The sequence below is a fragment of the Chiloscyllium plagiosum genome, unplaced genomic scaffold (genome assembly GCF_037043375.1).
Source record: "Chiloscyllium plagiosum isolate Xiang-an unplaced genomic scaffold, Cpla_swu_hap1 HiC_scaffold_24, whole genome shotgun sequence".
Classification (NCBI taxonomy): Eukaryota; Metazoa; Chordata; class Chondrichthyes; order Orectolobiformes; family Hemiscylliidae; genus Chiloscyllium; species Chiloscyllium plagiosum.
The window spans coordinates 48,509,924-48,533,466 of NW_028270162.1; the positions used below are offsets into that span (position 1 = coordinate 48,509,924).

General features: G+C 48.7%; 1 pseudogene across 1 annotated transcript in view; it reads left to right on the forward strand.

Annotated features, from left to right (window-relative positions):
* Positions 1 to 4,935, forward strand: part of LOC122562787 (solute carrier family 2, facilitated glucose transporter member 11-like) — an 86,706-nt pseudogene extending 81,771 nt beyond the window's left edge. Inside the window, exons 10-12 of the transcript XR_015761293.1 lie at positions 1,964 to 2,039; positions 3,870 to 4,062; positions 4,671 to 4,935. The product of XR_015761293.1 is annotated as a solute carrier family 2, facilitated glucose transporter member 11-like (transcript). The remainder of the gene's footprint in view (positions 1 to 1,963; positions 2,040 to 3,869; positions 4,063 to 4,670) is intronic.
* Positions 4,936 to 23,543: the final 18,608 nt, after the last annotated feature.

Here is a 23,543-nt window from a genome sequence, read left to right on the forward strand (position 1 = left end):
ACAAAACCCTTCGGGGGTTTGGCCAGGAGGATGAAGAGAAAATGTTTCCGTTTAGGGGAGGGATTTGAACTGGGGTCTCCTATTTAAAATGGAGAGTTTTCTTTCTTTCTAAAAGAATTGTTAATTTTGGAATTGTCTTCTCCAGAGACTGTAGAGGACAGGGCTTTAGTCTGAATTACAGTAGGTTTGGATTCTGCTTTTGCGCTTACTGTTTTAATCTACACCTGTTTCCTATATCCTTTGGCCCAATTTCCGATGGTGAAATCTGCAGCGTCTCTTTATTCCGGCTGTATTCTCATCAAGTTAGAGGAAGCCAAGGCACACTCTCCTTTCTTACACAGTCTGGTGCATCCATTTATTCGCTAACACACACCGAACACTGCCGGACAATGCAAAGCTTTTCACTGCCTCCGTGAATGAACCTGAGTCAGGTCAGTGGGTAAAGGGATGGAGAGGTAAGGGGGCAAGGGGTAAGAACAGCAGAGGCACCGCCTGGCAAAGTGGGCAGGGTGGGTTGAGAGGTTTGGGTGGCACTGTGAAACAGGCAGAGTTGATCGGATGGGAGGTGTAGGTGAGGGGATAGGTGGGTCGGGGCTTGTCAGACAGGGTCAGGAGTGTGTGTGTGTGTGTGTGTTAGGCTGTCGGAGGGTTCGGTCGCATCTTAGGGAAGCGGGGCTTGTTGGGACCTAGGGTGGTCCAGGTTGAGAACACCTGCCTCTGGGTGGGGGGTCAAGTAAAATCTGGGGACTTGTGGGGGTCATGTCCAGAATGAGAGGCTAGTCAGATCCAGTTGATGGGGTCAGACATGATGGAGGGTCTTGATCATATTATGTGTGGTGTCAAGTGTTCAGGTGGGAGCAGTCTGAGGTGAGTTGGGGGAGGGGGTATTATCAGGTTTGTTATGGAACAGACCAAACCCCATCAAAATATTCAGAAGGTAGTCTGGACCCTAGTTTTTTTTCTTATTTTAAAGGTAAATGTAAGGTGTTGCGTTCCAGATGCAGTTCGATTGGTCAAAGTACCGGTTTCAAAGCAAAGCACATTTTATTCATCCACTATAGTTAAAATACAACAGAAGAAAGAAGAAATTGGAATAACTTAACTCTATTGGAAAACGCACCAGAATAATAGAAACAGTCACTGTTACTAATTAACTGTCCCCATGTAATAAGATCCCATAGAAACACCGTTGGTGAAAGGCAAATTCAGACACATTGTCTTGTATGCAACTTCCATAGAAGGCAGAGAACCCTCCAGCTTATGGCTGCAACCGTGAGATGGAAAAATACCTTCCACCTCTTCAAGATCCCAATAGCAACTGCTAAAAGCTAAGGCTAAAATCCCTGGTTCTGTGGGAGCTTGACACCACCCTTTCAGGCTGCTTCTATTGTTGCAACTTTAAGAAAAACACCCAAGGACTCACAAGATGTGTACTATTTTTACAGGCTGCTTGGTTTCTCTCATTTAATTTTGGAAAAAAACCCAGGACAAAATAACCTCTTAAAGCCATCGCATTAGCCATAGTTAACCAAAGATGAGATCAGCTTTTAATTCCTCTATGTTTACCTGGCCATCTATTAAGGGAAGCATAGTTGGAACCCTCAGAGTTGAAGACTTTCTCAGAGAATTCCAAATCCATGGTAACTACCCATCAAAAGCCTAAGTACCAATTATCAGAAACTGCAAGATATGGGTCATTGAATATTTTTCACTTGGAGTTAGGTCTTAACAATGGAGTCTGAGGGTAAAGGGTAGTCAGCAAAGTGAAACAAGACTACAGTCAGATCATCCAAGATCTTCTCAAATGGCAAACTGATTCCTAATGGGTATGTCAGAATGTTTCCTCATTTTATATTCCTGTTTTCTCATGGTCTGCTGTTGCAGAGACTGAAGGGCAGTGTGAGCATTAGAAAATGCTCCTGTTTTCATACGTATGGCTCCTAACCCTGTTTGTTACCTGCAGCACCTCGTGAGCTGGATGCCGTACTGCAGTTTGGTCATCATCTTTGCTTATGTCTTCAGCTACGGCGTAGGCCCAGGTGAGCTGACAAACAGGAGTCACTGCTCCATTCATGTAAAGCACTTCAATCTTAATGAATGACCGAAATACACTTCCGGGTTCGAGGGTGACTTGCCCTGTGATTTTTGCCTCCCCTGTTAGCAGTAAGGCTTTTACCCGAAATGTCGATTTTTCTGCCCCTCCGATACTGCCTGACCTCCTGTGCTTTTCCAGCATCACTCTGATCTAAATTCTGATCTCACAGCATCTGCAGGCCTCGCTTTTGCCGGGTAGTAGCACTGAGTTGAGTGAGCACTGACAGTGGGAAAGAGGGACGGGGAAGCATCTTGATCCATGAGTTAGGGGCGTAGAAGCTAGGAGCTGGAGTAGGCCGTTCGGCCCTTTGAGCCTGCTTGGCTATTCACTATGGTCAGGGCTGACCCTCCATTTCAGTGCGAAGTTCCCACTGTCTCCCCAGACCCTTTAAAATTATCTACAAAATTATCTGTCTCTTCCTTGAATATACTCAGTGCCTTGTCCTCCACAGTCTTCTCTGTAGAGAATTCCACAGGGTCACATGACTTTGAATGAGGAAATGTTTCATCATCTCAGTCGGAAATGGTGTCCCCCACATCCTGAGACTGTGTCCCCTGCTTCTAGGCTCCCCAGACAGGAGAAACATCCTCTCTGCATCTAATCTGTACATCCCTGTCAGAATTTAAATTAGATTCCCTCTCGTTCCTCTAAACTCTAGTGAACACAGGCCCAGTATGGTGGCTCAGTGGTTAGCACTGCTGCCTCACAGCACCAGGGGCCTGGGTTTGATTCCAGCCTCGGGCGGCTGACTGCGTGGAGTTTGCACATTCTCCCCGTGTCTGCTTGGGATTCCTCCGGGTGTTCCGGTTTCCTCCCACAGTCCAAAGATCTGTAGGTCAGGTGACTTGGCCATGCTAAATTGCCCATAGAGTTAGGTGCATTAGTCAGAGGGAATAGGTCTGGGTGGGTTACTCTTCAGAGGGTCGGTGTGGACTTGTTGGGCCGAAGGGCCTGTTCCCACACTGTAGGGAATCTATTCTAATCTAATCAGTCAAACCAATCACTCCTCATATGACAGTCCTGTCAAAACTGCTATCAGCCGAGTGAATCTTTGCTGTACTCCTTCTAAGACAAATATATCCGCTCCAGGTATGGTCTTTCCAAAGCCCTGTAAAGCTTCAGTAAGACGTCTCTATTTCTGAACTCAAACCCTCTTGCAATGTGTGCCAACACGCCATTCACCTCGCTAATTGCTTACTGACCTGCCTGTTTATTTTCACTGATGGGTGTACAAGGACACCCAGATCCCAGATCCCAATACATCACCTCCACCTTTCAGTTTTTCAGATCCAAGTATAAATCTTCACATGTAGCCAGGCTCAGAGAATTCTGGGGCGGGGTTTGAGATTGACAGAAAACTCTGAAAATCTGTCGGTTTCCCAGGGGATCCTCCAAATTTGCCATGACCACGAGTCTCCAAGCCCTTCATTCTCCATCTCCTTCCGGGTTACCAGCTCCAGTCAGGTGTATTGCTGGAAGTTTCATCACATGAAGCTGTCACCTGGGCAACAAGCCCACCCCTCACCTTCCACCTCCAATTGGAAAGTATTCTTATTTTACCAGTTGGAAGATAGTTGACCTTCCCCATTCTCCGTTATCCATTGTCTTTTATCCCATTTCCAGTTTACCCTTTTCTTTTCCTACTAAGTGAGGAAGGCGTTCAGACAAACCCAGGGGGCTGATAGCTCAAATTAAAAGTGAGGAGCTGGATGTTTCTCATGAAGATGCTGGTTGAGGTGATAGCTAATTGGAATCTTTCTTGGTGCTGTACCAGGTGGTGTAGCTATCATCTTACCCTCAGAAATCTTCCTGCAGTCTGATCGCCCAGCTGGTTATGCCATCAATGGCTTCCTCAACTGGACTGGTCTCTTCCTTGTGACAATCATTTTCTCCTTCTTGGTGGTAAGTCACGTCAACATTTGTAAAACAGTTGTGCATCTCTCTCAGAATGTTGAAGAATTAGCCCTGTCCTCAATCTCACTCACTGACCCCACCCCACTCAATCTCACTCACTGATCCTCCCTTGGTCACACTCACTGACCCTCCCTCAGCCTCACTCACTGATGCCTCTCCCCATCAGCCTCACTCACTGACCCTCTCTCAGTCTCACTCACTGACCCTCTCTCAGTCTCACTTACTGACACTCCCCCAGCCTCACTCACTGACCCTCCCTCAGCCTCACTCACTGACGCCCCTCGCCATCAGCCTCACTCACTGACCCTCTCTCAGTCTCATCCACTGACCCTCCCTCAGTCTCACTCACTGACCCTCCCTCAGCCTCACTCACTGACGCCCCTCGCTTTCAGCCTCACTCACTGACCCTCTCTCAGTCTCACTCACTGACCCTCTCTCAGTCTCACCCACTGGCCCTCCCTCAGTCTCACTCACTGACCTGCCCTCGGTCTCACTCACTGACGCCCCTCCCCATCAGCCTCACTCACTGACCCTCCCTCAGTCTCACCCACTGACCTGCCCTCGGTCTCACTCACTGACCTGCCCTCAGTCTCACTCACTGACCCTCCTGTCCTATTCTCTCTCTCTCTCTCTCTTCCCTGACTGTATGATTCTTTTACAGGAGGGTCTGGGTCACCTGTGCTTCCTGATATTCTTTGGAGTCTGTTTACTGCTCACTATCATGGGCTACTTCATTCTACTGGAGACAAGGGGCAAGACCCCGCTAGAGATTAGTGAAGAGTTCAAGAACAGGAAACTCGGGAAAAACGCACCACTCCGAGTTGCACCGAATGGGACAGTCCCGCAAAGCACAGTCGAGATCATCATGTCAACTGCATTCTGACCTGCAGGGAAGTCCCTGCGGAGCAACTCAGAGAAATTATTGAACTGAACGTTCGCATTTTTCATTGGATTGTGTAATAAGTGTCCAGCCAGCAGCACAGGAAGAGTGTCCGTTACATCTAACACTTTTGGACTAATCAATTTACTGTCATCTGACAGTCAATAAGCTAAAGTAGACAGGCAGAAGGCTGGAAGAACACAGCAAGCCAGACAGCATCAGGAGGCGCAGAAGTCGATGTTTCGGGTGTAACCCTTCCTCAGGACTGTGGGTGGGTGTGGGAGGAGCAGCAGATAAAGGGGAGGCGGGGCAGGGTGGTGAAGTGGGGATCGGTGAAGACAGGTAGAGGGTACCTCCCGGTTGGTCAATGGGAGGAATGAATCCAGTTGGTGGCAGGGAGCAGTGGAAGGGAGGGAGAGGGGCTGGGAAGGGAGTCGGGGGATGGGAAGGGAGGTTATTTGAAATTGGAGAACTCAATGTTGGGTCGTCCAGGCTGTAGGGTGCCCAGGTGGAAGATGAGGTGTTGTTCCTCCAAAAGGAGCTGTGGTTTTGTTTTGCCAATGGAGGAGGCCAGGGATGGTCATGTCAGAAAGGGAATGGGAAGGGGAATCGAAATGGGCGGTGACTGGGAGGTACGGTTGGCCCCTGTGGGCCGGTTGTGATGCTCGGTGAACCGTTCCCTGAGTTTACGATCGGTTTTGCCAATGTAGAGAAGACCACATTGGGAGCACCTGATGCAGTAAACTGGGTTGGAATAAGCTAAGGCTGAGGAATTGCCTCTTTGACCAACTGCAGGAAATTCACACTCAGTTGCTCTTGTGCCAATGTTTAAGAGTGGTTTACCACAAGTTTTTGTTTTAATCAAAGCTGAGTTTTATTAAACCTCTATTGAGTGTGCAAGAAATCCATGAGATTGGGTTAACATTGAGACCGGTTACCATGGCAACAGTGGCCTTTTGCTGTCCTTTTATCATGTGTGGTGTGACTGAGCTTTGCTGGCAGGTTCCTCCTCACACGAGGAGAGTCTTATACAGTCTCCCTCTTCAGGATCCCCTCTGCAATTATCTCTAAATTACATATAAATCAGGTAGGTACAGCTCCTGCTGTTTGACTCAACGCTATCGTGTCGCTCTGTTTTCAAAAAAATATAGACTAACTTGGGTTTTGGATGTCTCCAGGCAGGTTAGGTTGCATTCCAAGGGTTTGTAGATGCCTGTGTACCACCTCTTTATTTAATTGCCTTCCCTCAATCACTAGATCAGAGGTGGGATTGTTGAATGACAATTGACAAACTTTCTGCTAAGGGCTGTCCCAGTTTACAGCATTCGGGGTTAGACTGACAAATCATGGCAATGTGGGCTGCTTCAAGCTGAAATACAACACACTGATCCTGCTTCAGCAGCGCTGGACTCCTTTCCTGGTCTCATCTGTCTTACTGTGTTAAACCCTACTGTACGTAGTCATAGAGATGTACAGCACAGATATCCCAACCCAATCTAGTCCCACCTGCCAGCACCTGGCCCATATACCTCCAAACCCTTCCTATTCATATTACCCATCCAAATGCCTCTTAAATGTTGCAATTGTACCAGCCTCCACCACTTCCTCTGGCAGCTCATGGGTGCTGCATTTTGGGAAAGCAAATCCTAGTGGGACTTATACACTTAATGGTAAGGTCCTAGGGAGTGTTGCTGAACAAAGAGACCTTGGAGTGCAGGTTCATAGCTCCTTGAAAGTGGAGTTGCTACAAATGTGCTGTACATTTTAATGATGCAGGGCCAGCTCTTTCCTGATGAAGGGCTTATGCTCGAAACATCGACCCTCCTGCTCTTCGGATGCTGCCTGACCTACTGTACTTTTCCAGTGTTACACTTTCCACCTCCTTCCTGAGATATCCCTTTCCCGTGCTTTACTGAGTTTCACTCACATTTCTTGAACCAATTTCACCTTTGACCTCCACACGTCCAGTAAAATTCTGCTGTTTGCAGGGGATTGTATTCCTGGAGAAAGCCAAAATTGATTGATTTTCAAGCATGGCAGACTGCTCAATACATAACCGATGTGCACTTGTACCCCAGGAAGTAAGCCTCTCATGCTTCCTTCTTTAAGAGGACAGATGGGTGAAAGCTGGATTCATGGCAGGTGAAAAGGTGCACATTAAGCATTGTGCGGAGAAGCAAATTTGTGAGTGGTGGACGCTTGAATGCAGGCACTTGCCTCTATATCACGAATAAATCAAAAATACAAAGAAGAGACATCAGAATACTATCACCAAACCGAAGAAAACACTTAACTCTCCACAGTTCCAGTCATGCTACTGCAGGGTTATGTCACCCAGGGGTCTTCCCATTCCTGAAACACAAGTGACTGAGCTAACTCAAAACCCTGCCATAGCTAAATCTGTAAGTAGACATTCGCTTCAGACCCACTCATACAAAAATTTCCAACAAGCTCAGAAGAAAGTTTCAGCTTATTATGTACTGATCCCACTGATTGTCAAGGTCATTTATTTTTTTGCCCACGTGAGACCACCTTCCAATAATGTGTAACCTCCACAACTTAGAAGGGCAGCCGACATGACCACCTGCAAGTTATACCCCATCTTCACTTGAAACTGAATTGCTGTTCCTTTACTGTCAACTGGGTCAACATCCTGCAACACCATTCCCAAGAGCATCCATGGGAGCTGTTCACAACATGGACTGCAGCAGTTCAAGAGGATGGCTCATCACCACATTTTCAGTGTGATTGGGGATGAGCAAAGATTGCTGGCCTTGCCAGTGATGTCCACGTTCTCAAATTGTTTTCAATGAAATTGACATTCATACCAAGAGGTGGCAAGCAATGGGTATTGTAAACAAGCAAAAGCTTGATCTTACCGTTATCACAGGTATATCCCAACATCAACATCTCGGATGCTACTAACGGTCAGATACACAAGTGGGGACCAGCTGCATCAGCACGGTGGTTACAGGAAGAAGTCACCTCCTGACTCCCCAAAGTCTGTCTTCAAGGCACAAGTCAGGAGTGTGATGGAATACTCCTCACTTGTCTGTTTGGGTGCAGTTCCAACAACACTCAGGAAGCTTGACACCATCCAGGACAAAGCAACGCGCTTGATTGGCACCACATCTACAAAAATCCACTCCCTTCACCGCCAACGCTCAGTTGTAGCAGCGTGGACTATCTACAAGGTGCACTGCTGAAATTCATCAAAGATCCTCAGACAGCACCTTCCAAACCCATGATCACTTCCATCTAGAAGGACAAGGGCAGCAGATACATGGGAACACTATCATCTACAATTTCCTCTCCAAGCTGGTCACCATCCTGACTTGGAAATCTGTCGCCGTTCCTTCACTGTCGCTGGGTCAAAATCCTGCAAATCCCTCCCTAATGAGGTGGGTCTACCCTACAGCACATGGACTGTAGCAATTCAAGAAGGTAGCTCACCATCACCTTCTCAAGTGCAAATAGGGACGGGCAATAGACCTGACCCAGCCAGTGATGCTAACATCCTGTGAATGAGATAAAAAAGTGGCTGACATTCTGATCTCTCCATCTCTCCATAAGACTGGAGTCAGAAATGCAATGGAATACTCATCATTCATCCAGGTAGTTGTACCTATAAGACACATGGAGACTGACACCATATGGAACAGTACATCCCACTGCAGTCGTGATCCAGAGGTTACGGGCTCACAAGGCAAGACCAGCATCTGTTGTCCATCCCTAATTGCTCCTGAACTGAGTGACATAGTCATAGAGTCATATAGGTCTACAGCATGAAGACAGGCCCTTCAGCCCAAATTACCCCTGCTGCATGTTTGGCCATTTCGGAGTTTCACAGTCACCATGCAGAGGCCTATTTTCAAGTTCCAATCTCTATTAACGAATTGAATTTAAATTCTCTGAGCTCCTGTATTAGGATTAAGCCCATGACCTGAGAGTGTCAGCCTGGATTTTCAGAACACTAGTCCAGTGACAATACTGCTGTGCCACCCTTATGAGACAGGAACATAGGAAATAAGAGTAGGAATAAGCCACATGATTCCTGGAAATAGATCCACCATGAAATGAGATCATGATTAATTTTCAAGCTCAACTCCATTTTCCTATCCAGTACTATATCCCTGAATTTTGTTACAGTCCAAAGAAACATCTAAATCGCAGCCTTGAATGTACTCAATAACTGGGTGTCCTCATCTGAGAATCTCTGAAAATCACAAACTTCCGAGATGTTAGCACTGCTGCCTTACAGCACCAGGGACCCGGGTTCGAGTCCCACCTTAGGTGGCTGTCTGTGTGGAGTTTGCACATTCTCCCCGTGTCTGCATGAGTTACCTCTGGGTGCTCTGGTTTCCTCCCATAATCCAAAGATGTGACTTGGCCGTGCTAAATTTCCCATAGTGATCAAGGAGGTGTAGGTTAGGTACATGAGTCAGGGGTAAATGTAAAGGAATGGGTCTGGGTGGGTTGCTCGTTGGTGTGGACTTGTTGGGCCAAAGGGCCTGTTTCCAATACTGTATGGATTCTATTAAAAAATCCTCTTCTGTAATCACCAACCGGGGAAACAACTCCCAGTCTTTATTTTTGCAAGTCATTTTATAATTTTTAATGTTTCATTGAGATCACTTCTCACTCTCCTGAAGAATGTTGATGTATTCTACTCCATGGCTCTTGCAGCACAGGCTACATATTCAAAAAGTCAATCTAGCAAATCATCTTCACACCTATTTTCAACAAATGAACCCTTCCTTAGATACAGAAACTAGTGGAGTGTACAGGATTCTAGATGTGGTCTTATCAATGTCTTCCTCACTTTTACACTCCCATCCTTTTGCCATAAAGCCCAGTGTACAATTTTTTCTTCCTTTTTGCTTGGCTTGTGTGTTTGTATTTTGTAAACAAGGTCTTCCAAATCCCTCTCAGTTGCAACATTTGACAGTTCCTCATCATTTTGAAAGGCAAGCCCTCTCTCCCTTTGTCCTACATCACATTTCCCCAAGTTACTTCATCTGCCATCCTCTTTCCTATTAAATTGCCCCTTCGCCTTGGGCAAAGGATCAGGCTCAACTCGCCATGCCTATGATGGTGGACTGTGTTTAACAGTGAGATCGGTCTCCAATTTCTAATTTCTTCCCTCTCCCCCTTCTGCTTGTAGATGAGGGTGATGTCATCATTTTCCAAGTGTCCTATTCTCACTTTCTTAATAATGAATTCTTTTGACATTTTCTTGACAACCGTAAACAGGTTACCTAACCCCACATTCTTCAACAGTAATGTGAGGTTTTATCGTCTGGATGCACTGGTCTCAGCCTTGTCATACACACATTGCAACTCTCAAACTAGGATAATACTCGCTGAGTTTGAAAATGAACAAAATGCTGTGAAAAACATCCTATTTTACTAGTGCCTGCTCCTGTCCAATATCAGGGTGCTTATTCCTGTCACCATCGGTGCTACGAAGAATGTAGAAGAAATACTGCCAGCCCAGTGTTTATTGTATCCCAATGAACAATAAAACTATTTGATTTGATATCACCTCTGAGTCTGGTGTGTGTTACCATTGGGGATTTTCTCATAGTTGTAGCAACTCTCAGTAATACAGATTAACACAGACAGACCCACCACCTCCCATTACAGGGGGATTAACACAGACAGACCCACCACCTCCCATTACAGGGGGATTAACACAGACAGACCCACCACCTCCCATTACAGGGGGATTAACACAGACAGACCCACCACCTCCCATTACAGGGGGATTAATACAGACAGACCCACCACCTCCCATTACAGGGGGATTAACACAGACAGACCCACTACCTCCCATTACAGGGGGATTAACACAGACAGATCCACCACCTCCCATTACAGGGGGATTAACACAGACAGATCCACCACCTCCCATTACAGGGAGATTAACACAGACAGACCCACTACCTCCCATTACAGGGGGATTAACACAGACAGATCCACCACCTCCCATTACAGGGGGATTAACACAGACAGATCCACCACCTCCCATTACAGGGGGATTAACACAGACAGACCCACCACCTCCCATTACAGGGGGAATAACATGAACTGACCGATACCTCCCACAACTTGTCCGGTAACACTGTTTCACCATACCTCCCATCCAGTGGTATTTATGGTGGCCTGTTGCTGCCCCTGGCCTGGCCATCTGCCCCAGTTCCTCCTGGATCTCCCTTCTCCGGGAGGCAATCACAGCGATGGACATCTCACCTGTGCTAGTGTGCCTGCCTGTTGATGGAAATTACGTCTGTTGGGAGCATAAAGAGAAACGCAGGTTCTTCACTCTGAGACCAGTCAGTGGAGGCCTGTTGACGAGGTCTGCACGCACACCTCAATACAGCGGGACTCACACTGGCCCCATACCGAGAGCTATGTCGCCAACTCAATGTCAGCCTCACACAGCAGGAGTTCTGTCCAAAAGGAAGCATCCACCTCCCATCCCAGACACAAATCCGCGATCAACTATTTATTGTATTTAATATAGATCATTACATGACGGATAATGAAGTGATGGTCTCCATCTCTCAGCCCCCGAGGAAGTTGCATGAGGAAATGTGTCGCCTCATTTTAAATCACTGTCACCAACCTCCATATTATTGATTCACCAATGTTCATTTTACAATGACCAAGATATGGTGCAAGTCACCTTTGACCAAGATTTGAACCATATGCACGTTCACTGTGCACACATTGTAAATGGACAATGAAATGATGGGGAGGCAATGGCCTAGTGGTATTATTGCTCAACTGCCAATCCACAGAGAATTGGGTTTGAATCCCACCATGTCAGATGGTTAAATCTGAGTTCAATAAAAATCTAGATTTAAGAGCCTAAGTAATGACCATGAGCTGATTGTTGGGAAAAAAATTATCTCTGCCCTTCAGGGAAGGAAGCTGCCATCCTGACCTGGTCTGGCCTACATGTGACCCCAGACCCACAGCAATGTGGTTGACTCTTAACTGCTCTCTGGGCATTTAGGGTTGGCCAATAAATGTTGGCCTAGACAGTGAAACGCTCATCCGGTGAATGAAAAAGAAAAAACAGCTGCAGTGTGTATCTGTGTCTTCAGTGTCCTCACGTCCAGCAGGTGTGAATCCTGCACTTGCCCCTGGAGCCCCACTTTGCAATGTCCTCAGTGTGTGGATCCCCAGGACTGTATTTGCAGCAGCACCGAGACAGGATCGAGCCAAGCCCTGACCACCAACTGATGAGATACAATCCCCTCCGACTGCTGCTGCAGTCCCTAACAGGACTGACTGTCATCTGCTCCCCAAGTGTAGCTGAACATATCCCCCAGCAGAGACTGGCCCAAGTGAATGATTGACTATGGCCAAGTGCCCCTCCACCCCCTGGACTGTGTCTAAACTGTACCCGTGGCTGATGGTACCAGGATGCCCTGTCTGACCGCCCCCACCCCCTTGACTGGACCGTAGAGCAAGTCCCACTCACAATCCGATGTCGCCATTTGGTTGACCTAGCGAGCGGTGTGTTTGCCATGCGGGTAGTTGGCACGTGCTGTAGGTGTCAGCTTCTATGCCCTGTTCAATGGAAGCAGCTCCCTGAACGGCACCACCCCCTGGACAGATCCACACTGGCAGGTGGTCTGTCTGTGTGCCAGCACCTTGTATGAACAGTATCTGCTGTAAGCTGGGCAGTCAATGTGCTGCTTGGAGGGTCTCTCCGCACTGAGACTTCCAGCTCCAGGAGCTGCCTGAGTGCATAGACCTGGGAGAAGGGTGCAATGGAAAAAGACAGACTAGACGACAGCTTGCTTAAAGGATGCAGCGAGTTGTTCCTGATGTCGAGACAAGTCTCAGTGGACTTCTTGGATGATCCCTCCTATGCCAATGTCATTCAGCTCCTGTACAATTCCACCCATGCTGCCCGGTGGGGAATAACAGTGACTCACCAATGTCTCCGTCCACAGAGAGACTGACAGGGTGCACTGCCTGTAAGAACAGCAAGGTGCTGAGAACCAAGACCAGCCTGACCATTCCTGAACATTTGAAGATTCAGTTATCAAAACATCCAGTTCCAACCAAATCACAATTCTTAAGAATGCCGACTGGGCTTCCTGAATCAACAGATCATTCTGATGTTCAGGATAACACCAGATCCATGATCCAGAGTTAAAACTATCAGCAGATTCTTACAGGGGCCTGAGCAATTGGGATAACACAAGATGAGTGGTCGGGTTGGGTGAGTAGCCCTGTCATGCCCATCTCCATGTTGGGAGCATCTCTTGTTGCACCGTTTGTGCATTTGTCTAGCAACAGGGAGAACGTCTCAGTGGCAGCAGCTCGTAATCATTGGGGGATTATTACTCGTTAAATCCCTTATGAACGAGTCTCTTTAATATTTAGCTTCCTAGCTTAGCAAACACACTGAATAAGTTGAGAATCCTCAATATGAAGACCAGAGTAAACACCCAGAGATTTAAGCTCATTGCTTGCTCCAAAGGACTTCCATGTTGGACAAAAGAACAACAAGAAACTGCAGATGCTGGAAATCTGAAGCAAAAACAGAAATTGTTGGAGAAACTCAGCGGGTCTGGCAGCATCTGAAGACAGAGAGAAAGCAGAGATAATGTTTTGGATCTAATGACCTTTCTTCAGAACGGTGCTCCATGGGCACACCACTTCAAAGGATCTTGGCATCCAATATATGCCAGTCTCTATGAACCCTCCTGGCATATAGATCATAGAATCCCTACAGTGTAGATACAGGCCATTTGGCCCAACACACCGGCACTGACCCTCTGAAGAATAACCTACCTAGACCCATTCCCCTACTACTCTACATTTACCCCTAGATAATGCACCTAGCCTGCACATCCTTGAACACTATGGGCAATTTATCTAACTTGCATATCTTTGGACTGTGGGAGGAAACCCACGCAGACACGGGGAGAATGTGCAAACTCCACACAGACAGTCGCCCAAGGCTGGAATTGAACCCAGGTCCCTGGCGCTGTGAGGCAGCAGTGCTAACCACTGTGCCACTGTGCTGCCCCAAGCAGGGCCCTTCTGCATTTCAGTGCTGTACCGGTAACTCTCATTGCAATACTGAAACAAGGGCTCTACATACACAGGGACACATACCCAGCTCATGGGCTAGACCAGGCTGCCTTTCTGGGCTCTTCACTGTCACAGTGCTCCCTTACCCTGGGCCTTAATGAATGCTCAATGAATGCTCAAAACATTGCACAGCCCTCTCAGCCCGAGCTCCCAGGTCAATTTTACTTTGGTATTGCTTTGCCTTTAACCTCAGATAAAACCAGGAGGTTTGTCCCGGATGTCAGCAGGCCTCATTCAGATCAAGGGAGATAGCCCTCGCTCAGGGGGTCCCAGCACAGTAAGTGAAGGGCAGCCTCTGATACCACGCCAGGGGCTTGGACATGGTCAGTTAGCTGCTCAGGGCAGTCGGTGTCAGGATGCCCCCTCCATACGGGTTGAGCAGCTGAATGTGGGCCAGCCTGACATACCTTCTGCCCTACTGTGAGCTGCTTTCCTGTGGGAATGAGAGAGAGAGAGATGAAAGTGGAGTGGCACGGCTATTACGGTCAGTGCAGGGTGGGCATGTGTTACAGGAGAATGAGCAGAGGGCAGCACAGAGGGCTAACAGGGTTAGTGGCGTTGGAGTATGCGACAGCGAGTGAGGGAAGTGGTTGCAGGCAACAGTGAGAGAGTGGTAGAGCATGAGCCGTGGTGGGAGATGGGTACAATCACAGAGAGTGAGGGTGAGGTAGTGGAGGGAGATAGTGGCACTGACACTGGCAGAGTGAGAAAATCATTGACCGTTTCTACATTGCTGTGCATTCCTCTAGATGCTGAGACAATATCCATGGATGGGGTAATCTAAGACAGGATGCTGCAGTTTGGTGTCACAACCTCCAGGTTCCTCCCCACAAAGCATTCCCTTTTGTTTGCCCTGTCTGTGGCACATGCAGGGCACCTCTGGGTTGACAGTGATTGGCAATGGGCTTTTAAAGATGGTGCTGACACATGGGGATGCCAGTCTTTGGTGGGTACCCATTGAATGGTGAGTTGTTTCGGATGACAGTCACATCAGAGACGCCGCCAGAGCTGGGTAGGTAGTTCCTGGGATGAGTTTGATAAGAAATCTCGCAAGGTGTTGTGGTAGGATCCCTCCAAACTAAGCACAACCTCCTCTTCACTCATAGAAAATCTGCCACAAGATTCAGCCCAGTAACATCCTTGCCCCACAGACATAGACCAATTGGCACAAGCCAAAAACCACAAGTTTCCGGTGATGAGTTTACAAAACGCAAAAACACAAGGCAACAAAAACAACTCCTGTGTACCAAAGATGTGAAACAAAGGATTAAGTACAAAAGCCCCCCTTCTCACCTTCACTGACTTGTGCAGAGAATGCAGCTGAATTGATACCAGTTGGAGGTTGATGGGAAACGTCCCGTTCTGATTCCCACCAATTTGGATTTGAATTGGTCTACGTCCACCACTTCAGGATTCACCAGGTCGGCAGAAACCACTGGAAGTCAGAAAGTGTGGTGCTGGAAAAGCACAGCAGGTCAGGCAGCTTCTGAGGGGCAGAAGAGTCGACGATTCGGGCATAAGCCCTTCATCGGGGATTGGGATCTTTGTCAAGTTCCCCTGAACCTTTCTCCGTGAAACAGGGTTTCAGTAGAGTCTGTAACAACTGCAGTATCTTCTCTGCTCACTGCGTCTGCATCAAAGGGAAACACGTCTACGAATTTCTTCTACTTCTGAGGAAGGGTCACCAGACCTGAAACGTTAACTCTGATCTCTCTTCACTGATGCTGCCAGACCTGCTGAACTTTTCAAGCAATTTCTATTTTTGTTTCTGATTTACAGCATCGGGAGTCATTTTGGTTTTCATTTATTTATCACCTTTTGCAAAGAACCCTCAGCATGAAGTACAGTCGATGAAGATGTCCTGAATTGCAGTCATTGTTGTGATGAGAGAAGCAGCCAATATGTACACAGCAAGCTTCCACCAACAGCAACTAGCTGGTGACCAGATAATCTCAATATGTTTAATAAGGGATAAATATTAACCAGGACACTTGAGGAGAACTCACTTTCTCATTAAAATAAGAGAATCTTTGAATGGCTTGTGGGAGTAAATGAGTTTTCAGTTTCAGTCTCTTTACTATTGGCCTGGGATGTGAATTTCACTGGAATCCAGATAACCATAGAAGCATGCAGCATGGAAACAGATGTTTTGGTCCGATTTGCCCATACCAAACAGGTAACCTAAATTAATCTCGTCCTATTCGCCAGCATTTGCCCCATGTCCCTCTAAACCTTTCCTATTCATACCCATCCAGATGCCTTTTAAATGTTGTAATCGTACCAGCCTCCACCACTTCCTCTGGCAACATGTTCCCTTCATTTGCATGAAAAGGTTGCCCCTTAGGCCCCTTTTAAACCTTTCCCCACCAGACTGCTGTTCATAACTATCAATAATGGTTTCATGGTTACTATTAATGAAGTTGAATTTGAAATGATCGTGACAGCATTGTATCCTCTTGCTGGGACCCTCATAAAGTCTCTGGAGTTCAGATTGAAACCTCTGGATCATGACAGAGGAGACAAGTATTCTGCCCCTTCAAGGGAAAATTCCTGGAAAATGCTAATAACTTTTATGGATGTTCCTTGAAGGACTTTCTCCACTTGGATTAGATAGGGATCTATAGGTTCCCTCTCCCAAGTAATTTTATTCCCACGTCCTGAACATAGGTCTACTTTTCCAACTGAAATATAGAAAATGGGCTGGCATGGTGGCTCAGTGGTTAGCATTGCTGCCTCACAGTGCTAGGGACCCAGTTTCAATTCCAGCCTCGGGCGACTGTCTGTGTGGAACTTCCTACACATTCTCCCTGTGTCTGCGTGGGTTTCCTCTGGGTGTTCCACTTCCCTCGCACAGTCCAAAGCCTGGCAAGTTAGGTGGATAGGCCATGCTAAATTATCCATAGTGTTCAGGGATGTGTAGGTTGGGTGGACTAGCCATGGGCAATGCAGGGTTACAGGGATAGAGTAGGGGGATGAGTCTGGGTGGGATGCTCTTCGGAGAATTGGTGTGGAACTATTGGGTCAGACGGCCTGTTTCCATGCAGTGGGAATTCTATGGAAAATAAGAGCAGAGCGAGGCCATTCAGCCATCCAACTCAGTCCCCTGTTCTTCCTTTCATCCAATACCCTTTTACCCCTAAGAATCATATTTATCTCCTTCCTGAAACATGGAATATTTTGGCCACGCTTGCTTTCTGTGGCAGAGAATTCCACAAGTTCACCATTGTGTCGGTTGAAGATATTTCTCCTTGTCTCAGTCCAAAATGGCATACCCCATATCCTGAGATTGGTTCTGGAGAGACATCAAAATCTCTAAGCTATTTGAGCTCCTACTGGGTAAGGTTGCCAACCTTTGAGGACTGGCCCTGACTCTTCCAGGCAATGCCCAGGACGCTGCTGAGGGAAACATAAGAGAAAGAAGAAATGTACAACGTTCTAGTTCATTACTTACAAAAACATTGAAGATGACACAGGGCCAAGAATCACCCAGTTGGGTAATGTAGACCATTTGCTTTCTGATTGGCCATTGGATATGTCAGGTGACCAATGAGGAGCCTGTCAGGGCAGAAACCACCTTCGGTGGAGGTGAGAAAGGAGAGCAAATTGGCCAAAGCAAGATTCTTCACAGATTCAAAACAAAGACATTTCCAGAGTCATAGAGATGCCTCAGTTGGAAGATCAGTGACAGTATTAGTTACAGTCAGAACTATAGCTACTAACTTGAATGACAGCAAACCAGGATGGAAGTAAATGGGGCAAGAGTCTGATCAACTGCAGACAGGTAGAGAAGAGAACTGGGTTTTACTGAGTGACTGTAACTACTGCCCTCTCAGTTTAGAAATCACATGTTTTATTATTCTGCCTTTTAGGTTTCAGATTGAATGTTGCATTGTGCTTGTTCCTGTACCACTCTGATTCAAGGAATTAGGCCCTGCCTCTGAAGAAGAGAGTTGTAACATTTGGTTTTCATTCTCGTCCTTACACCAGTTAAACTGGTCACTAAGTTACTTCAGTGTGCAGCGGAGATGTTAAATAAATTTCCCTCATTAGATGCATTGTGTTCTGTTACATTTCTTTACTGCTAATAATGAGCGAAGGGCTAATTTGTAACAGGCTGATCTATGAGAATAGTTGGCTGTGAATTTCTGCTGAGAAGGCACCAGGACTAATTGTGCAGTATGTGCTGAGAGTAACTCTTTATTCAAAGATTACAAAACATGTACAGCTTCTGGATGAGTGCTGCTCACATTGGACAGCTGGGCACAGTCTCCACACTCTCCCGCTGTCCACTGCCTCACACTGTCTCACACTGTCCACTGTCCCACATACTCCACTGTCCCACTTTGTCCACTGTCCCACACTGCCACTGTCCCACTCTCTCCACTGTCCCTGCACTGTCCCCTGTCCCACACTCTCCACTGTTCCACACTGTCCACTGTCCCACACTGTGCACTGTCCACACAGTCCACTGTCCTACACTGTCCACTGTCCCACTCTCTCCACTGTCCCACACTCTACACTGTCTCACACTGTCCACTGTCAGACACTCTCCACTCTCCCACACTCTCCATTGTCCCACACTGTCCACTGTTCCACACTGTTCACTGTCCCACACTCTCCACTGTCTCACACTCTACACTGTCCTACACTGTCCACTGTCCCACACTTTCCATTGTCCCACACTGTGCACTGTCCACACAGTCCACTGTCCTACACTGTCCACTGTCCCACTCTCTCCACTGTCCCACACTCTACACTGTCTCACACTGTCCACTGTCAGACACTCTCCACTCTCCCACACTCTCCATTGTACCACACTGTCCACTGTTCCACACTGTTCACTGTCCCACACTCTCCACTGTCTCACACTCTACACTGTCCTACACTGTCCACTGTCCCACACTTTCCATTGTCCCACACTGTGCACTGTCCCACACTGTCCACTGTCCCTCACTGCCCACTGTCCCACACTCTCCACTGTCCCACACCCATATTGTCTCACTATCTCCACTGTCCCACACTCTCCACAGTACCATACTCCCCACTGTTCCACACTCCGCACTGTCCCACACTCTCCACTGTCTGACACTGTCCACTGTCCCACATTGTCCACTATCCCACACTCTCCACTGGCCCACACTGTCCACTGTCCCACACTCCCCACTGTCCCACACTGTCCACTGTCCCACACTGTCCACTGTCTCACACTGTGCACTGTCCCACACTGTGCACTGACCCACTCTTTCCACTGTCCCACACTGTCCACTGTTCCACAAAGTCCACGGTCCGATACTGTCCACTGTCCCACACTGTCCACTGTCCCACACTCCCCACTGTCTCACACTCTATACTGTCACACACTGTCCACTGACCCACACTCTCCACTGTCCCACATTGTCCACTGTCTCACACTCTACACTGTCACACACTGTCCACTGTCCCACACTGTCCACTATCCCACACTGTCCACTGTCTCACACTCTCCACTGTCCCACATTGTCCACTGTCTCACACTCTCCACGGTCCCACATTGTCCACTGTCTCACACTCTCCACTGTCCCACACTCTCCACTGTCACACACTGTCCACTGTCCCACATTGTCCACTGTCCCACACTTTACACTGTCCCACACTGTCCACTGTCCCACACTCTCCACTGTCCCACACTGTGCACTGACTCACTCTTTCCACTGTGCCACACTGTCCACTGTTCCACAAAGTCCACTGTTCCACACTGTGCACTGTCACACACTGTCCACTGTCTCACACTCTCCTTTGTCCCACACTCTCCACTGTCCCACACTGTCCACTGTCACACACTCTCCACTGTCCCACACTCTGCACTGTCCCACACTGTCCACTGTCACACACTCTCCACTGTCCCACACTCTCCACTGTCCCACACTGTCCACTGTTCCACACTCTCCACTGTCCCACACTCTCCACTGTCCCACATTGTCTCACACTTTCCACTGTATCACACTCTCCACTGTCCCACACTGTCCACTGTCCCACACTGTCCACTGTCCCACACTCTCCACTGTCCCACACTGTGCACTGACCCACTCTTTCCATTGTGCCACACTGTCCACTGTTCCACAAAGTCCACTGTCCCACACTGTGCACTGTCACACACTGTCTCCATTGTCCCACACTGTCCACTGTCCCACACTCTCCATTGTCCCACACTCTCCATTGTCCCACACTCTCCACTGTCCCACACTCTCCACAGTCCCACACTGCCCACTGTACCACACTCTCCACTGTCCCACACTCTCCAGTGTCTCACACTCTACACTGTCCTACACTGTCCACTGTCCCACACTTTCCACTGTCCCACACTGTGCACTGTCCCACACTGTCCACTGTCCCTCACTGCCCACTGTCCCACACTCTCCACTGTCCCACACCCATATTGTCTCACTATCTCCACTGTCCCACACTTTCCACAGTAACATACTCCACACTGTCCCACACTCCGCACTGTCCCACACTCTCCACTGTCTGACACTGTCCACTGTCCCACATTGTCCACTATCCCACACTCTCCACTGGCCCACACTGTCCACTGTCCCACACTCCCCACTGTCCCACACTGTCCACTATCCCACACTGTCCACTGTCTCACACTGTGCACTGTCCCACACTGTGCACTGACCCACTCTTTCCACTGTCCCACACTGTCCACTGTTCCACAAAGTCCACGGTCCGATACTGTCCACTGTCCCGCACTGTCCACTGTCCCACACCCCCCACTGTCTCACACTCTATACTGTCACACACTGTCCACTGTCCCACACTCTCCACTGTCCCACATTGTCCACTGTCTCACACTTTCCACTGTCTCACACTCTACACTGTCACACACTGTCCACTGTCCCACACTGTCCACTATCCCACACTGTCCACTGTCTCACACTGTGCACTGTCCCACATTGTCCACTGTCTCACACTCTCCACTGTCCCACACTGTCCACTGTCCCACACTCTCCACTGTCACACACTCTCCACTGTCCCACATTGTCCACTGTCGCACACTTTACACTGTCTCACACTCTCCACTGTCCCACACTGTCCACTGTCCCACACTGTCCACTGTCCCACACTGTGCACTGACTCACTCTTTCCACTGTGCCACACTGTCCACTGTTCCACAAAGTCCACTGTTCCACACTGTGCACTGTCACACACTGTCCACTGTCTCACACTCTCCTTTGTCCCACACTCTCCACTGTCCCACACTGTCCACTGTCACACACTCTCCACTGTCCCACACTCTGCACTGTCCCACATTGTCTCACACTTTCCACTGTATCACACTCTCCACTGTCCCACACTGTCCACTGTCCCACACTGTCCACTGTCCCACACTCTCCACTGTCCCACACTGTGCACTGACCCACTCTTTCCATTGTGCCACACTGTCCACTGTTCCACAAAGTCCACTGTCCCACACTCTACACTGTCTCACACTGTCCACTGTCAGACACTCTCCACTCTCCCACACTCTCCATTGTCCCACACTCTCCACTGTTCCACACTGTTCACTGTCCCACACTCTCCACTGTCTCACACTCTACACTGTCCTACACTGTCCACTGTCCCACACTTTCCATTGTCCCACACTGTGCACTGTCCACACAGTCCACTGTCCTACACTGTCCACTGTCCCACTCTCTCCACTGTCCCACACTCTACACTGTCTCACACTGTCCACTGTCAGACACTCTCCACTCTCCCACACTCTCCATTGTACCACACTGTCCACTGTTCCACACTGTTCACTGTCCCACACTCTCCACTGTCTCACACTCTACACTGTCCTACACTGTCCACTGTCCCACACTTTCCATTGTCCCACACTGTGCACTGTCCCACACTGTCCACTGTCCCTCACTGCCCACTGTCCCACACTCTCCACTGTCCCACACCCATATTGTCTCACTATCTCCACTGTCCCACACTCTCCACAGTACCATACTCCACACTGTTCCACACTCCGCACTGTCCCACACTCTCCACTGTCTGACACTGTCCACTGTCCCACATTGTCCACTATCCCACACTCTCCACTGGCCCACACTGTCCACTGTCCCACACTCCCCACTGTCCCACACTGTCCACTGTCCCACACTGTCCACTGTCTCACACTGTGCACTGTCCCACACTGTGCACTGACCCACTCTTTCCACTGTCCCACACTGTCCACTGTTCCACAAAGTCCACGGTCCGATACTGTCCACTGTCCCACACTGTCCACTGTCCCACACTCCCCACTGTCTCACACTCTATACTGTCACACACTGTCCACTGACCCACACTCTCCACTGTCCCACATTGTCCACTGTCTCACACTCTACACTGTCACACACTGTCCACTGTCCCACACTGTCCACTATCCCACACTGTCCACTGTCTCACACTGTCCACTGTCCCACATTGTCCACTGTCTCACACTCTCCACGGTCCCACATTGTCCACTGTCTCACACTCTCCACTGTCCCACACTCTCCACTGTCACACACTGTCCACTGTCCCACATTGTCCACTGTCCCACACTTTACACTGTCCCACACTGTCCACTGTCCCACACTCTCCACTGTCCCACACTGTGCACTGACTCACTCTTTCCACTGTGCCACACTGTCCACTGTTCCACAAAGTCCACTGTTCCACACTGTGCACTCTCACACACTGTCCACTGTCTCACACTCTCCTTTGTCCCACACTCTCCACTGTCCCACACTGTCCACTGTCACACACTCTCCACTGTCCCACACTCTGCACTGTCCCACACTGTCCACTGTCACACACTCTCCACTGTCCCACACTCTCCACTGTCCCACACTGTCCACTGTTCCACACTCTCCACTGTCCCACACTCTCCACTGTCCCACATTGTCTCACACTTTCCACTGTCCCACACTCTCCACTGTCCCACACTGTGCACTGACCCACTCTTTCCATTGTGCCACACTGTCCACTGTTCCACAAAGTCCACTGTCCCACACTGTGCACTGTCACACACTGTCTCCATTGTCCCACACTGTCCACTGTCCCACACTCTCCATTGTCCCACACTCTCCATTGTCCCACACTCTCCACTGTCCCACACTCTCCACAGTCCCACACTGCCCACTGTACCACACTCTCCACTGTCCCACACTCTCCAGTGTCTCACACTCTACACTGTCCTACACTGTCCACTGTCCCACACTTTCCACTGTCCCACACTGTGCACTGTCCCACACTGTCCACTGTCCCTCACTGCCCACTGTCCCACACTCTCCACTGTCCCACACCCATATTGTCTCACTATCTCCACTGTCCCACACTTTCCACAGTAACATACTCCACACTGTCCCACACTCCGCACTGTCCCACACTCTCCACTGTCTGACACTGTCCACTGTCCCACATTGTCCACTATCCCACACTCTCCACTGGCCCACACTGTCCACTGTCCCACACTCCCCACTGTCCCACACTGTCCACTATCCCACACTGTCCACTGTCTCACACTGTGCACTGTCC